The 16,786-nt window shown below is 47.4% G+C and overlaps 1 protein-coding gene across 5 annotated transcripts in view; it reads right to left on the bottom strand.

The window, feature by feature from the left end:
* ARHGEF5 (Rho guanine nucleotide exchange factor 5) overlaps positions 1-16,786 on the bottom strand; it is a 34,378-nt gene that overhangs the window by 15,571 nt on the left and 2,021 nt on the right. The window contains exon 1 of one of the 5 annotated variants that reach the window (XM_050324536.1): positions 10,462-11,053. The exons of 3 other annotated variants lie outside the window; for them this stretch is intronic. The gene's annotated coding sequence lies outside the window, so the exon portion shown is untranslated. Of the gene's footprint in view, positions 1-233; positions 1,571-10,461; positions 11,054-16,786 lie in introns of those variants that run through there. One more of the 5 variants, XM_050324534.1, reaches the window with a different exon arrangement.

The raw sequence follows: 16,786 nt of genomic DNA, 5'->3' as shown, positions 1-16,786 counted from the left end.
CCGTTACTACAGCAGAATGATACAATCGGTCTAATTCACTGGTTCTAGTGCAGCTGAGCAAAAAAAAAAACCCTATAACCCAACCCACATACCTAGTGGGTGATAAGGTTTGGGAAACAAATACAAAGACTGAGAGTAGGCAAGCACCTGATGTAAGCTTGCAGTATGAGTAACACCAAAATAAAACCATATTTTGGTTATAAAACCATAAAAATACCTCTTTTTAGTCTTACATGCAAGTCCAGGAAGTGACTTTGGTCAAAGAGGAGAGATGCTGATGTTTCTGTCGTGGCTGCAGTGCGACTTATGAAAAGTGAGTTATCTCAGACCCAAAAGGGGATACCAGAAGGCATTCAGAGAACAAGAAAATGATCAAAAAAAATCTCCATTAAGTTTTGTGGGGCCTCTCCTAGTTGAGTCTTAAAAATCTCTGTGATTTCAACAGGGAAAGGCCTGTTCCTTGGAGCTGATGCTTCCTTACAGACCTCTGTGTATGTCTGGGCAACACAGGACCTTATTGCAAATAATCACAGAAACTGATTAACAAGACATAGGAATGTAACGATTTGATTAACAAATAACTAGGACATGACACAAGACACAAGATATTTGAAGGCTGTAAACCACATGGGTTGAGAGGAGTAACTCTGGTATGTGTGGACATATCTGCAGACCACAAAGAGAAACTACATCATCTTTTATGGAGGGGGAGGGGAAATGCCATCTCAGGATTGCTGGACAGTTTCCCAAAGGATATAGTGGAATTTCCCATCCAGTGTTGCATTTGAAGTTCAGACATGACAAAGCACTAGGGAATGCACATTTGGGATATGTCTCTGAAAAGAACAGAAGAATCTGATTCACCACTATTATCTTTCTGCCTTCTACCTATGCCGTGACACACAATCCCTACCTGAAAAACCATGAGAAAGAGACAAACCCTCATGGCTCCCTTCCCTTTCCTTCTACCTTTGGGACACATTCTCTAGCAGGTCCCCTTGCAATTTAGCCCTGAATGATCTGCTGCAATGTGCCAGACATCCCCCTGAATAAACCTTCAGTCATTCTCCTCCTCCACCTGTCTTACAGCTGCTGAAGCTTCCGGACACAAATCCATAGTTCTGCACCTTTTGGTCAGAGAAACCATTCCACATTTCTTCAGGTGAAAAGCCCGACAGCTGTTTAGGGACCAAAAGAAGCTCCAAGGCCTGGCTCTGAACCATTCACAAAGCTCAGGCAAAAAAGAGGTTCCCATTGTTCCTCAGCCCAGATAACCAAATCTACACACCTTGTCACTCTCTGGCATTCCTAATTTCCATACAGCTTTAAGACTAACATTTTTGTCCAGAGTTTCACCTGCTCTTGGGGGGTGGAATGTGTAACAATTTGAACTTGGGAGACTCAGAGATAAAGGAAATTCTCTGTGCTGAAAGAGGAATCTTTGAGATCAACAGTGATTTCCTTGTGCTAGAATGGCTCTGTAGTCACAAGTAACAACCTCTGATCCCACGCAGAAAGTAAAAGCAGTAAGGGCATAATTACATTCTGAACTAATTGTCCCAGTTAGCTCCCTTACGTCAAGTGAAGCAAAACACCTGCTCTGAGTGCAATGAGCACGTGCTCTGGAGACAGAACTGAAGTATGAGATGAACCCTAATCACAGGGATTGTCATCACAGAATCATAAAATGGCTTGGATTGGAAGGGACCTTAATGATGATCACTTTCCAATCCCCCTGCTGTGGGCAGGAACACCTTCCACCAGCCCAGGTTGCTCAGAGCCCCATCCAACCTGGCCTGGGACACTCCCAGGGATGGGGCAGCCACAGCTTCTCTGGGCAACCTGTGCCAGGGCCTGCCCACCCTCCCAGGGAGGAATTTCTTCCTAATATCTAATCTGAATCTCTCCCCTTTTGGTTTAAACCATTTCCCCCAGTCCTATCCCTATCGACCCTGTAAAAAATCACTCCCCTTCGTTTTTACAAGCCCCCTCAGGTACTGGAATGGGCTCTAAGGTCTCACCCAGAGCCTTCTCTTCTCCAGACTAAACAGCCCTAACTCTTTAAAAAAAAAAAAAAAAATTAGGAAAAAATTGAGTTAACTCATCACTTAACTTTGTTCCTGTGTATTTTTTCTCAAATTTAGTCTTTAATTTTTGTTTATATTGAAAATACTGCCTTTCTTGCAAAACCAGGCCAAAACTGGGATGTTTCCGCAATTTGGATTTTCCCCTTCCAAGTGGTGAGTAGTTGTAAATAGTCATAATTTCAACAAACGGTATATTTCAAAGACATATGTCCATTCAGGAAGTTCCCACAGGGCGTCCACCACATCTTACTGCTGTCAGCTGGTGCTGAACTACTTGGGTGCTGCTAAACTGCCTTTCCAAGCCTGTGGGAAGCTGCAGGACGGTCAGGAAGAATCTCCAGCACAGACACTGGAGGGTTTGGCAGAGCACAGAAAGCAGCAGGGTCATAAAACTTGTGAACAACTACCTTGTCCAAGGCAGGATCAACTTCAGTGTCCCCAACAGGTACATCTAAATGCACCCCCTCCTTTAACAGAGGTTTCACAATCCCATCAGATCGCTCTCGTGCTCCACTGCTCTCAGCATTCCTGGCTGCCTCACCTGAGTCTCTCCTGCTACACAACCACAAAAGTACTACTTGTCACACCTCACAGGGACAGTTTCCAAAAAAGGGCTCCCCAGGAGCAGGGAGACTGTTTAGGGATTCAGGTAGTCTTGGACACAAGATGATGGCTAAAGAAGGTTTATTACTACTAAAGCCAGGATGGCTCATGACCCTCAAACTCAAGCCCACACTCTCTGAGGGGAAGAAGAAGTCTTGCTCACTCTGCTGATGTACACAACACTGAATTTTCTCTTCTTAAGCTTAAAAACCCAGGTTCCACTTCCATGGCTATGTTGCAAGGGGATTTGGACAGGTTTAAAGCTGCATTTGGAGCAGTTCCATGACAATACTGGGAGACAGGGTAGAGGGAGGTGCTCAGCACATCAACACTGGAAGCTGCCAAGTGAGATTTGTCTCATCACATTACTGCCAGGTGTTTTGCACACCTCAGGGAGAGCAAGAGAGAAGCTTTGGGAAGTGAAGCAAGAGAAGGAGCAGGCAAACTTTCTGCAGAGACAGTGGGGGAGGAATTAAGCACCTAGTCAGGGAAACAGTTAAGCTCCTGCTCGAAGGCTGGGTGCACCGTAGCGAAAGACGCAGATGTCTGGAGCACGGATTTCATGGAGATGGAAGAGGAAATAATAAAACAAGACTGACAGCACCTGTAGCCTACATACAAGAGCCCAGTAATTACCAGAAGAGAATGCCTGTGGAGCTCTGCCACGTTATGCTCCTACTGCAGGGCAGCTCCATCAGAGGAGGGCCCAGGAGACCCCCAGGAGCTCAGCGAGCCACAGTAAACCTTCCATCAGCATTTTCAGTAGGGCCAAAACCATGCCAGACAAGCACACATGAGCCTATCTAGCAACTGCCAGCTTCTACCAGGCTACACAAGCTCTCACAGATCACTGTTTCCACTTTTGGGGCTTACTGATCTTTCACATCTCTCTCTGGATGAGATGTTGAGCTTCCCATCGTTCCCTCATGTGCTCTGCTTGTGAAATGAGGTGATCTGATGTGCCCTGTTGAGACAAAGCCTCCCAAGAGGGCCTGGAAATCGCAGATATCAGCTCACAGGCACCTAAAACTAAGTGACTCTGGGTGCACAAACCCCCTGCAAGCTGGAAGGGTGGGAGGGAGCAGCTGGCCACATGCCAGCTGTGTGAAAACAAAGGGGCAATGCTTGGCCCCGCTGCAGTCAGAAGCACAAAATTGGAGAGGGGAAGGGTGCAGAGAGCGGGCAGGCAAGCAGAACAGAACAGGGAGCGAAAGCAGGAGCGAACAAAGCAATTCCGGCGATGATGCACACATCCATCCACGGCTTTCCCAGATTACAAAAGGCACCGTGAACGTTGTACTTCCTTCCAGTGCGGGTTAATTCACCTGGACGGAGATGACAAACACTTCTGGTTTTAAATAGAAAATACCTCACCTTCCCTCCCCCCCCCTCCTCCAGCAACCGAGAGAGGAGCAACAACAAGTGCTATCATGCACAGACAAGCCCTGCAACCAGCCAGGAAACGAGGCTACGCACAAGTGGGGCCCTGAGATCCTCCTCCTCCTCCTCCAAAACCGGGGAGAGCCGTAGCTTCCCCTCTGCCACCCTCGGCCTCCCCGCGCGATGCCGGGAGCCGCCCGGCCGCCCTCAGCCCCGCTCCCCATCCCGCTCCCCTGCCCCAGGCACCAGGGCAGCCCACATGCCCAGGCTGCTGCAAACACGCTCCCAGCACAGAGAGTCCTGCCCTGCGATGCCGGGATGGAGCCGCTCCAGCAGCCAGGGATGCTCCGCACCCGCTGGGCAGCTGCTCGGTGCGTCCCGAGCTCTTCTCCACCGCATCTCCTTTATTACCTAGAGGCAGCAGTGAGCCTGTGCCCACGGGAAAGCCATTCACAGCAACCAAGGGCACTGATACTAAAACAAAGGCCTTCCCAAGTAGTCCATCGTTTGGGCACATCCTTGCTGGCACAGCCACAGCTTGGTGTGGAAACGCCAATGCCAGCCTGAAGTGCTGCAGCTGAGGTGGGAAAGAGCTCCATGTTGGCTCTAACACCCACCCAAAGCACGAAAAAGGCCACCTGGAGCCTCTTCCTGCTGTTTCAGCTTAGCTTAATCATCTCCATCACACAGTTCATGTACACTTTAAAAGGAGATGAAAGAGGGGAAATCTGGGTTTGATACTAGGAAGAAATTTTTTACTGTGAGGGTGGTGAGACACAGGAACAGGCTGCCCAGGGAGGATGTGGGTGACCCATTCCTGGAAGTGCTCAAGGCCAGGGTAGATGGTGCTCTGAGCAACCTGGTCTAGTGGGAAGTGTCCCTTCCCATGGCAGTGGGATTTGAACTAGGTGATCATTAAGGTCCCTTCCAACCACGTACCATTCTCTGATTCTGTGAGTTGGATCACTTGGGAGCAGCCCAGAGCCAGCCTTGTCTCCTACACAATCCAGAGCTCAGTGTGCAGGAGAGCACCCTCTCTCCCACGAGGCCATGCCTTATTTGAGTTCGGTGAGACACCCAGAAAAGGGGTCGGTGCAACTGCGCTGAGACAAAGCTTGCCTGCCACAAGCCTCAATTTTTATTTCGACACAGCTACTCTGGCCATGTTCAGGCCAGGTTTCTCAGCTGGATGTTTCCTCCATGTGAGAGATGCCCTCTGCAAAGAAACAGTCCCCAGTCTTCACACACCACCCCAGGCTGCTCTATCTCTGTACAACCCATCGAGGGAGGTGAAGAAGTGGGGTCAAAACTCTTGAGCTCAGGAAGAGATTACACAGGGCACTGGAGATAAGAATGAAGGAGGGAAATAATGTTACATGGAGTCAGCTTTGGACCACAGCAGGACTCTCTCTTTGGAGAGCAGAAGGAGCTTTCTAAAGGAAAGGATGCACAGAGTAAGAAAGGTGATCTAAAAGGCACGTGCCCAAATAACGTAGAGATTACTGCTGTAGAACCAGGAAATCAGGAGCTGCCTTGAGTGTCTTAGGCAGGGGAGAACAAAACAAACCTGCCAATAGCACCCAGTCTCCTGGAAGATGCACCTGAGCTGCTACTGAAGCTTGAGGAAAGCAAATGAGACCTCCTGGTCACACCACTGCAGTCTGCCCGAGTTTTAACACACCCAGTAGCACATCTCACCAGCTTTCACTCAGGATACACTGAGCCTATTAATTATCTAATGACTCACTAATTGAGGGAAAAAAATTAAGGATAACTTTTCTACATTTAAGTAGATTATAGTATTTAATGCTACCAAAAAAATAAGTCAACGAAACTCACTTTGGGTAGAACAAAATTTCAGCTTGGAAATCGCTGCTGGACATTTGGCAAACAGCAAGTGAAGAACGTGGCTTGGATTGCACACTGCACTTCCCAGAGGTGCAATAAAAGTGATTCATTCTTAAGATAAAATGGGGTGACCTGTATAGCAAAAAACTCAGTGCACTCTAAGCAGAGCTTAAGTTTATATTCATAGAAGTAAAAGGTGAGCCTTGGTATTCTGCAGTCTTCTCAGTATGAGAGTGAACAAGAACAGTTTATGATTCTCACTGCTTGAGCTTAGTAAAAGACTATTGACACCACTAGGTGGATAGCACAATTCCCACAGGGAAAACAATGTACCAAGTCACTGCAAGTTGCTCCCTGGTGGGGACGGAGAGACAACCAAGAGAAACATCTGGGGCACAAAAGGACTTCCCAAATAACTTTCCTACGACTTTTTTTTGTGCAGCAACATGGTGTACACATTCCTAGATGGTCGAGGAGTTCCCAGTTCCTCTCTGAGCAGAATGATTCAGGACCTAAAGGGGAGAGACTCTCCAGTCAGAAGCAGAAGTTTCACAGCCTCTCACTGCGCTACAGAAGCGCGAGCCAGAATCCCACGCTGCCGTTTCTTGAGTCCCAGATTAAAGAATGCTAATGTTTGCAACAAACCATTTTTTGACAGATGCAAATGCCATTAAAAGATCAAAGGACCTGGAAACGCACTTGAAAGCCTGGCCTTGCCCAGACTGCACAGCGGAACCATTGCTGAGCACGGCTGTTGTCACGTTACCTGCACCCGTCCCGAGCGCGGTGCAGATACAGATAACGAGGGGCAACATTCACCCAGCTGAAGGGGGACAAACTGCCCTCCCTCACACAGAGGGCCTCTGAAGTTACCCACCTGATTTGCTTGGCAAACATGTAATATAACCCCTTCCACAGCCAACCTTGGAAAGGGTAAGATTTCTGTAGCTGTCAGAGCCCCACAGGATGGATGATAAAGCTGCAGATGATGCAACCAACAAAATTCCTAAAATACCCACAAAACTGCACTCGTGCATCATACCGTGCTGGTGACAGCACACTGTCATCAGCCATAACAACAGCAGAACCTGAATATTGAAGCCATGGCTTCAATATTGTACTATCAAACTGGAGGGAACGGTAAAAAAAACAACGACAACAACAAAGTCACACACACGTTTGTCCTCACACTGTGCCTTCAGAATGCATGTTTTCAGCCCTAGCTGAACACCCCATAGTGGTTTTAATTATGGTTCCAGTAATGAGCTTTATTTTTTAAAAGTTATGATATTTGTATCGTAATCAAAACTACTTGGCAATACTGCAACAGTGATGGAGCTTTGTACTGAAAACTGCAGCTAAGGCAGAGGGGAAAAAAAAAAAGTCCATTCAAAAAGGATGTAGGGATGTGTGTGGGGAAAAAGATTTTGGTACAACCCTCCCTTAACCCAGCTTTTCAGGGAACAAACCATTCTTTCTTGGAAATTTAACTGGTGCCCTCAGATTGAAGAAGCTACAAGCACAACGGGACAAGTTTGCTATTGGAAGCGAAAAGTATTAGATACAAATAAAATGTTTTAAGAAATGTAAATGTGGGAAAGCACCAGAGGGGACCCCTTCCCTCTCCCCCCGTGGAAAAATAGCTTCACACACCCAAAGCCACAGGAATTGTGTGGGTGCTGAATAGGAAGGTACTAATGCAAACACACGGAAAACTTATGGTTACTCACGGTCTCACACTTGCATGGCCAACTGCTACACATTTACTGTGCACATCCCAATATTTCCCGTTTTTCATACAGTCCCTCTCCCTGGGATCATGTGGTTATGTGACAATTTTGGCTTACAATTCAGAAAAATGGATGTATGGCCTTAAACGGATGAGGAACAGGCTTGAAGAAACTAAATATGATTCAAAAATTAGATCTCGCTGTCTAGGTTTATCTCAATTTTTTAATGTTAAGCCTGAATTTGTGACTAAAGAGAGGAAGGGCAACTCCCCCCTTCCCTCTCTGCCTTACCCCTGGTTTTCAGCAGTTGGAACTGATGACAGTGCAGAGTATTTAGGCCTGATGCAGTGAGCTACCTGAGCTACCAGAACCCAGAACACTAGCAGCAAAATATACTGTGACATAACTGGGTTAACAAAGATGAATAATAAAATTTGGCAAGCCTGATTTAGGTATTTGCAGATATTCTGCAAAGTTCATTTGTTTATGCTCCACTCCCTATAAAAAAATAAAAATAAAGCTCCTTCACCTCCTTCTGCTGCTGATTGTAGAAATTATCCAACGCCACCTGGAATCAGGTCTTAATAAATTTTGATTAAGTCTTGATGTGGCACCCTGAAATCCAGAACAGACTAACTTGCTACACATCCAGGTTGCTGCCATCACCTCCCTCGTGCCAGTGCACTTGTGAGCCGTCCCAGGGAGTTATGACACAGGAGAAAATAAATAAATAAATAAATAAATGTAAATAAATAAATAAAGCTCCCTGCAGTAGCTGCATACAGAATCATAGAACAGCCTGGGTTGGAAGGGACCTTAAAGATCACCTCGTTCCAACTCCCCTGCCATGGGCAGGGACACCTTCCACTATCCCAGGCTGCTCAGAGCCCCATCCAACCTGGCCTTGGACACTGCCAGGGATGGGGCAGCCACAGCTTCTCTGGGCAACCTGTGCCAGGGCCTGCTCACCCTCACAGGGAAGGATTCCTTCCTAATATCCAATCTAAGCCTGCTCTCTGTCAGTTTGAAGCCATTCCCCATGTCCTGTCACTCCATGCCTTTGCAAATGGTCTCTTTCCATCTTTCTTGTAGCCCCTTCAGGTACTGGAAGGGCGCAGTGAGGTCACCCCGAAGCCTTTTTGTTTTCCGGCTGAATAGTTCCAACTCTCTCAGCTTCTCCTCACAGCAGAGCTGCTTCATCCCTCTGATGATCTCGGTGCCTCCTCTGGCCTTGCTCCAACAGCTCCACGTCCCTCCCTGTGCTGGGGACCTGGAGCAGATGTGCAACAACCGCGAGGAGCGGGCAGGAACTGGGGGCTGGGCAACGGGGCGGCGAGCAGGGAGGCAGAAACCTGGACTTGGACCTAAGTTATGGTGAAACCACACCCAGGATCTGCAAAGCAAGTCCCTGACACCCCAGCGTGGGTGTCCCTCCACACGTGACTGCCAAGCAGGGGCTCCCTCAGCAGCCCACACAGAACGGGAGCGGCACGGCAGGGAAATCCTACACCCCTCTGCTGGAAACACATCTGCTCCCCTTCCAGGTGAGAAGCGGGCACTAGGAGAAGCAGGATGTTCAAATTCAAGCTACAAACGTTTCCAAAGCCATTATTTTTATGGTTTAACGCTTTCCTTGTCTCGTTATTGCCACCGACTCTACCGTTCCCATGAACCCAAGGGCAGCCTCCTCTCTCCAGCAAAGGACTGGGTCTCAGAGGATGTTCCATGACAGGCAGATGAATTAGGAAACAGCCCCTGTGAACAGCTCTGAAAACAAGTAGCAACATGAAGGAGATCCTAGGGAAAGCCCTGGAAACCTCCTGAAACCCTCTGCAAAGTCTAACATGGAAACACTCCAAATGGAAGGGGAGGGAGGGGAAGACATTCTTGTGACCCTGTCTTTCAGAATGAGCCATGAAAAGACGTATAAATCAGGGGTTTAAATGGCGTAACTGATATACATCAATCTTATGAAGTGCTTTTTATAACTAGCTTCACCAATTACCACTACCTTATTTCAAAGTTTATAGAAGTAATTACAGCTCCTAGATGTTGCAGTTAAGATTTAGCTTTAGTTCCTAATACTGTAATTAACACAACATATTATAAATTTTAAAAAAAAAAAAAAGTAGAGCCCCACAGGTACAATTTTATGAAGAACTGCACACACAGATCAACAATACTGATAATATCTATTTCAGCAATATTTGCCCTTATTTGTCAATGGGCAAAAAATTTTGCCCACATACTTCCACGTGCAGTACACCTCCAAGTCTGGATTAATTTAAAGCACTGATTTTATACCAGCTTAGAAACATCACTAGCATTTCTACAATGCACTAATTACAAAATTTTTCCCATTTTAATAATTGAACGAGTTTCAACGCACAAGGAACAATTACAGATATTCCTTCCTGCCTCCATTTTCATTTTTCTGCATATGAATGAGTGGGGAAAAGTCTGCTTCCCACCACCACCCTTCAAGATTTCCTAAAATAGTACTCCTTGATGGCTCCATGGCTCTTCAGATATTAGCTGAGCAATTGCAATCCTGAGACTGCCCTTTGGGAGTCTTTGAAGACATCGACTCTGACTCTCTATGGCTTCCTTTTCCTCAACCATGTTAAAACCACCTCCCTCTTTCCCCTCCCAGGTCCAACCCTATCAGGTGGCGATGCAGAGGAATAAAATAAGGTCTGTGGGCCTCAGATTCACCTCATGGCTTCAGGGAGAAATCAGAACACCAGGCAACTTAACTCCTAACAGTCACCGTGACTAGCAGTGGAAAACCGAGCCGATACAATTTCCTTTACCTCTTTTATGGCACGGCCACAAACAGCTCCGGCTGAGGAATGCAGAGTCCTGGGTGCCCTCGCGTCCACCAGCCCACGCCAGCGTGCATCCTACGTTCTAATTGGGCTGCTGCATACCTCAGCATCCAGGAGAGGCTTCCCCTGGGAAGCTACAGGCACCAGGTAAATGAAATCCAAGACTCGGCTCGTTCCTTTTCCCCATTACCTGCAACAATGCTTTGATCAGCGGGGCATAAATAAACACGCAAACATCCCGTGTCTCCCAAGGTCAGCGACATGCAGCAGAGTTCCTCCAGTTCAGCTCTCAGCTGTACCTTCCGACACTGCCCAAACTCCCCTAAAAAAGCTTATCAGAGTTGGCACAGCGGGCAAAGTGTTCAAAAAAAAAAAGAAAACCACTGGATGTAACAGCAAAGAGCACAATGTGGTGTGACCACTGCAGTTTGAGAGAGATCAGAGCACCAGAGGGGCTTGAAGGGGGAAAGGCTGGGAGTGTCACTGGACCATGCCCAAGAAGGAGGGAAGAGGCAGAGCTCTCCTTTCTAGAGTCCTCCTCCTAAACACCTTCCCACCTGGAAAATGGGCCTTAAGTCTTCCCTCTGCCACTGATACACTTGAGGAACCCAACTTTCAGCACAAATGTCAGCTGCCCATTACTGAACCCAGCAGCTCTCCTCTTCCAGGTGTGCCAGGGAAGGTGAAATCACAGCTCTGCCCACAGCAGGACATCCAGCACTGCCGCTTTTGGAGCACACATGGGCAGCACAGCGGCACTCCAACTTTTGGCTATTCCTGCTCCATCAGCACTCACAGGAGGTGACAAGGATGCATCCTGCTGTTTGAAGCCTTGCCTCTACCAACAGCTGCAGCTTATGAACAGTTAAACATCGGTGCAGTCACCAGAAATTTCAAGCCAGCGGGTCCACAAAGGGTAGCTGTTATCATCAGTAACATAATCCAGGCTGAAAGGGGAAGGTTAGGATATGGGGAGCTCTCCTTCCTTCAGTTCCCCGCTGCAGTCATTTATTAAAAGAGGGGACTGTGCCTTCATCCCCAGACCTTATCCAGCAGAATCACCAGTCCCTAATTCTGGCAGTTTCCAGCAGTTCCTGCCCGTCTGAGGGTCATCTGTGCAGCTGAGGTAATCCTGACCCCTCCTACCTCACAGCCATACTCTGAGGATTAGTCAGGGAGTGGCTGCTCAGTGTACTGAATATGCAAAGCCCTGTTATAAACTCTGAATCTGATTGCAGCCATAAGCAAAGTCTTATTTAAGCAATCCCTTCACCAACAAAAATATATCAACTGCTCACTCTGTTCCTTCCTTCTGTGTCTTTTGCCTCCAAGCTCTTCAAGATAACAAGGCGGGTACTAGGATATTTTCCTTTTGCGCTGTAAAGTTGTTTACTACAAACAACAGACACCTTTTTCACACAGTAATTAGTTTTTTGGCTCATTCTGGGTCAGTGTTACTCTGGTATCACACTTGTTGTAGTGTGGGGGTCTAAGAATGCCCCCACTCCCATAAACACACACACATCAGATATCCACAGCTGTCTGTTTCTCACTGTGTTCACATTCAGCTGAGACCCTTTCTCCAATTCCATCAATTTTATGAATTTAGGACATGCAGCATCAGACACTTCTTGCTTCCTCTAATCACAAAACTGTATCTGCTGTTCAAAACCACGTTTTTGCACATTTACCTCAACATAATTCTGTATTAGTCTCCTGCATCTGTTAGTACTTTTCCCCCTCCCTTTAAATGCACTTTGTTCACTTCTTTTCAGTGGTCACAACCAAACTTCGTACAATGCCATCTTTCCAATTAATTTTTCCAAGGCAACTTTCTAGCAAAACATAATACACTTCAGGGCAGATTTTCTTCCTGGGAGTTTTGATCGTGCCAGGTTTCATCTCACACGCACCGCAGCACATCTCGCCTTTTCTTGCTCTGCTCTCTTTTGAAGTCATTTTGCTATGACTATGGAGAGTCAATCCATTTTTCCCCTTTTACACTCTGTTTTCAAGCCTTTGATATTACTGTTATTACACACTCAGCAGCTGAAGAGATAAAAATGATGCTGGTGTGGAATGAAAGAAAAATGTCTGTGGCATATCTGATAACACCCACTGGGCAACTCAGCTGTCGTGACTTTTCTACACATGCAGACACCATTTTTAGCTGCCTTTTAAGGCCCTGACCCTCCTTTGTGACTGGTCAGAGCACACACTACAGTGACATAACTTGCGTGCCTGGCCTTGCTCTTCCAGGATAAGGCACATTTCATTGCTCCAGCATAATTCAAAATTGCTCATCTTCCTCTCTCTGCACCTCCCCAGAGTGAAACAGCTCAGTTTGCTCGCTGTGCAGGGGCAGGAAGGCAAGGTGAACTGTAGGGGCAATGTCAGAGGAAGACTGACTTCCCAGATGGCACCCAAATGGGCAGTGTTCACCCTGTGCCGACAGGAACACCTTAGAGCTTCCCTTTTAGTCTCCCCCAGGTGCACTGACAGCACATCCCCTCTTCCCAGCTGTGCCCAGGGATGAGGAGGAGAGCAGCAGTGCACTAATGTAATTCCCACGCTTCCACACAGCACCAGTTGTTAGTAAGAAATTACTGGATGACTTGAGAGGTAAACCCATCCTCCCCAGCCACTTGCACATTTAAGAAAACACACCACAACCCATAATTTGCTATAAAAACAGGGACAGTCCCACTTCCCTTTGCCTACCTTTCCCCACAGCATCCTTTCTCTGCCTCAGGGTTTGTCACAGCACAAAGTCTTGACAGGGTTGTGTGTGTTGCACTGCAGCATTCTCAGTGCTACCCCCACTGCCCATCCTGAGCTTCTGCTTGCCTGTACCTGGAACGTGGCCTTCCAGCAGAAAACACCTTTCCCAGGAGCTGGACTTGGATGATCCTTGTGGGTCCCTACAGTACCAGCAATCAGGACCAAATCCTCACTGTCCTAAATACTGTACACTGAGACACTGCCCCTGTCCTGCAGAGCTGGCAGCATACTCAGGACATCTCTTCTCCTTAAATCCAGCAACAGTGGGAAAACAGATACACACAGCACCTTCTCAACCTCACCATCAGCCTGGCTCACCTGTAAAACCAGACAGTGATCTCAGAGTACCTCAGAAAGGAGATGAACTCAAATGCTGTGGCCAGATTACAGTTCATAGGTCTGGAGTTATCCTTGGGTGCCTGCACTATGGAATACCTACAGCAGAATTCCTGCACCTAAACTCAGGCTTAGTCCATGCTCAAGGGGTTTTGCCTGGAGTCCAGACACAGCCACAGCATCAGAGCTTTGCTAGGCACTGGTATGGCTACAGCATCCTTCCTTCTCCTGTAAAAGGGGCTGTACCAGCAAATCTTACCCACGCACTTTGCCAAGTCTCCACCAGTTCCTCCTCACAGGACAGGAATCTGTAGTGAAGATATAAGGGCCCAGTTAAGATTTATGCTGTTCAAAGTCTATAGGTAGGCACTTTTGATCATTACACCCACAAATTTTTGTGAGCATAAAGCACACACACCATACAGCTTACACATCCTTATTTTTTGTAGCTGCCCAGCAAGACTGTGGGCAAAGCACCTTCTTCTCCTCCCCACTAGTGGCATATGTGTCAGTTTAACACTGCTCTGGGCATCTATTTCTATTATTAAGTGACTATGAAAGTGTTGCCGTGGCAGCTGTGAACGAGGACCACGTCCCACTGGTTATCCCTGGGCTCCTAAAACCTGAACAAATCGTGCCCTAATATGACCAGCATCTTAATCCCCTCCCCTCTAGAGGGGTGTATTTTGGATTTGCAAACTCTGCTGCTGGAAGTTGTCGAAGCAGGAGCCGTTCCTCACCTCTCCTCCAGTCCCACTGAGCTTGGGGGTCCCACCGAGCACCACCTCAGCCTGACCCAGGTAAAGATTTGGGAATTTCTGTGTACAGTCAGTGGCAGGAACTAAATGTACTCTGAGCACCAGCAAGGCCACAGGCAGTGGACCTCACACACTGAGGCCCGTGCCTGCAGCTGGATGCTCAATTTGAGGTTACAAAGAGGTGGTTTGACATTTAAATGTCACACACTTCTGAGTGACGATGCAAACAGAGGATGTTTTCAGGAAGCTAATTTATGGCCAGCTCTGCCTTAATGCAGTATTTTCTGAGCAGCAGGTTCATGTGCTTCCTCCCTCCTGTGTTCACTCCTTGTCTACTATCCAATTAAAGTTTCTACAGCCACTCCTCCTCAACCTCTCCTAGCATCAGAACACCCTCTATTTTGTATACATTTACATATGTATGTCTGTTTATCTACGTACATTTGTACACATGTCATGGTAATCACCTTCCTTCCCCCTTCTGAAGCTTTCCCACTATCAAAACCAATAGTCCTCCCCTTGACCTTGCCCTGAACTTGTACTAAGTCATGGGAATTTCTTCTTTGACTTCATCTTGCTTTTAATCCAAGCCCCAAACCATGAGCTCAAAACAAGCCTCCACCACAGGCTCAGTCCCTCATCCCCTGCAGTGAAGGAATGGTGTTCAAAAGAAGAGATGGGGAATGGATTTTGTCTCAGCAAACTAATCCCACTATGAGAGCAAGAAAGCTGGATTCACTTGTCACTGGAAGAGACAAGGTTAATGAAGCTTTCCCAAAAGGGCACCCCACCTCGCTCAGCACTGAGCACCACCAAGAACCTCGTGTCTAGGACGCATGAATGCACTGGTTTGAAGCTTTTCTGCACTGATGACCAACCCTTCAGAGGTACCAGTGTGTCACAGACCTTCTTCTTCCTACGTTAAACGCTCTTTCCCAAAAACCAAGTCCAACTGCAACACACGCTTCTTGACCAAAGACAGAAATGCAGCTGACCTAAATCCAGTACTGGCTAAACCCAGTTCTCCCAAGTCACCCAGCAGAGTTAACCTTCCCTACTGAGTAAATCAGGGCAGCTGCTCTCATACATCTGCTGCAAAGGGGAGGTGAAAAAACACATTAGCTTCCATCAAGATTAAAGGTAAGGTGTGCTTGTGACAACTCCTGTACCTCAAGCCTTAGTTTCACACACTCTTCAGCTTGCCAAAAGGAGTTCCGTCCTTTGCCCTTCTCATTCCCACCCCCACACTGCCCTGTCTCTCCTGGTGGTACAGCTGTACGTGTGGTCTCACAGCAAACCGGAGCAGGGAACCAGCGAGGATGACAGGAGGTAGTCACCACGGCTTCTTTCAACAGCAGTGCCAGCTGAGAGGGTTTGTGCAACCACAGCCTGTTTATCTGAGCACAAAAACGTAGCAACTAAACACGTGTTTCCCTCTGGCACCTAATCCAGCACAGGCAGGGCGGCTGCTGTTGGAAGAGGTGGTCCCTCTCTCCGTGTTTCTCATGCTACAATTCCACAGCAATCCTAGCACTGTCTGGCCAACAAGACAACCTGCTCCCACTTCCAGACCCAAAAAGCATTTTTTTATTTTGGAAGGGGGTTGATTTTCAGTTGGAGCAGTGACTGGACTGATTTGAGACCTCTTGGTCTAATCCAAGAGAAGGAGTAGGACTGGATCGTTCCTTCAACACCAGCCTGTTGTTACGCTGGATTACTCATCACGTGAAGGCAAACTCCAAGCAGCACGAGTTATTCAATCACATTTCTCTGGAAGTCCTGTCCACACACTCAGCCACTGATCACCCTGACTCCATGACTGCCTCTTCCCATGAGGAAGAGCTTAACACGGCTCACAGGCCATTTTTCTGCTGGAACGTGTCATCCTGGCAGCAGCAGGCTCTGTAATCCGACACGAAAACTTGTTGCAAGACTCTGTGGCCGGAACAGATTGAGATAAGAAATTAGTGAGGGTAATCAGCCATCGGAATAATTTACCTGGGGAACCAGTGAAGTCTATCGCTTGATATCTTGAAATCAAGACTGGCTACTTTTCTAGTAGAATTCTGGATTCGATGCAGTGATAACCAGCTGGGAATGTAAATACCTGCCAGGGGTCAGGTTAAGGCCTCTGCCCCCAAATGGCTGATGATGCGAACATCAGCTGCGTGATCACCTCACGAAGGAGGGAAATAATTCCTCTCTGCGCAGCCCCAAGTGCCAAAGCAATAGAGCACAAGTCCATTTGCACTGAAGTCACTTCTGAGGACTTCACTGAAAGACTGGGCAGAAGTTCCGCGAGGAGCTGCAAAGGAATTGCAAAACTTCCCAGGCACGACTACTGAAACAAACTAGCTATGGATAATTTAGCTAAACAGTAACTAAGTAAACAACATCAAGCTGGAAAGATACCAGATGACAGAAAGCACAGTAAC

This window comes from Myiozetetes cayanensis, unplaced genomic scaffold (assembly GCF_022539395.1).
Source record: "Myiozetetes cayanensis isolate MyiCay16 unplaced genomic scaffold, myiCay2020 scf3, whole genome shotgun sequence".
NCBI classification, from domain to species: domain Eukaryota; kingdom Metazoa; phylum Chordata; class Aves; order Passeriformes; family Tyrannidae; genus Myiozetetes; species Myiozetetes cayanensis.
The sequence above is the reverse complement of the archived record's forward strand: the minus strand, read 5'-3'. Positions and strand labels throughout refer to the sequence as shown.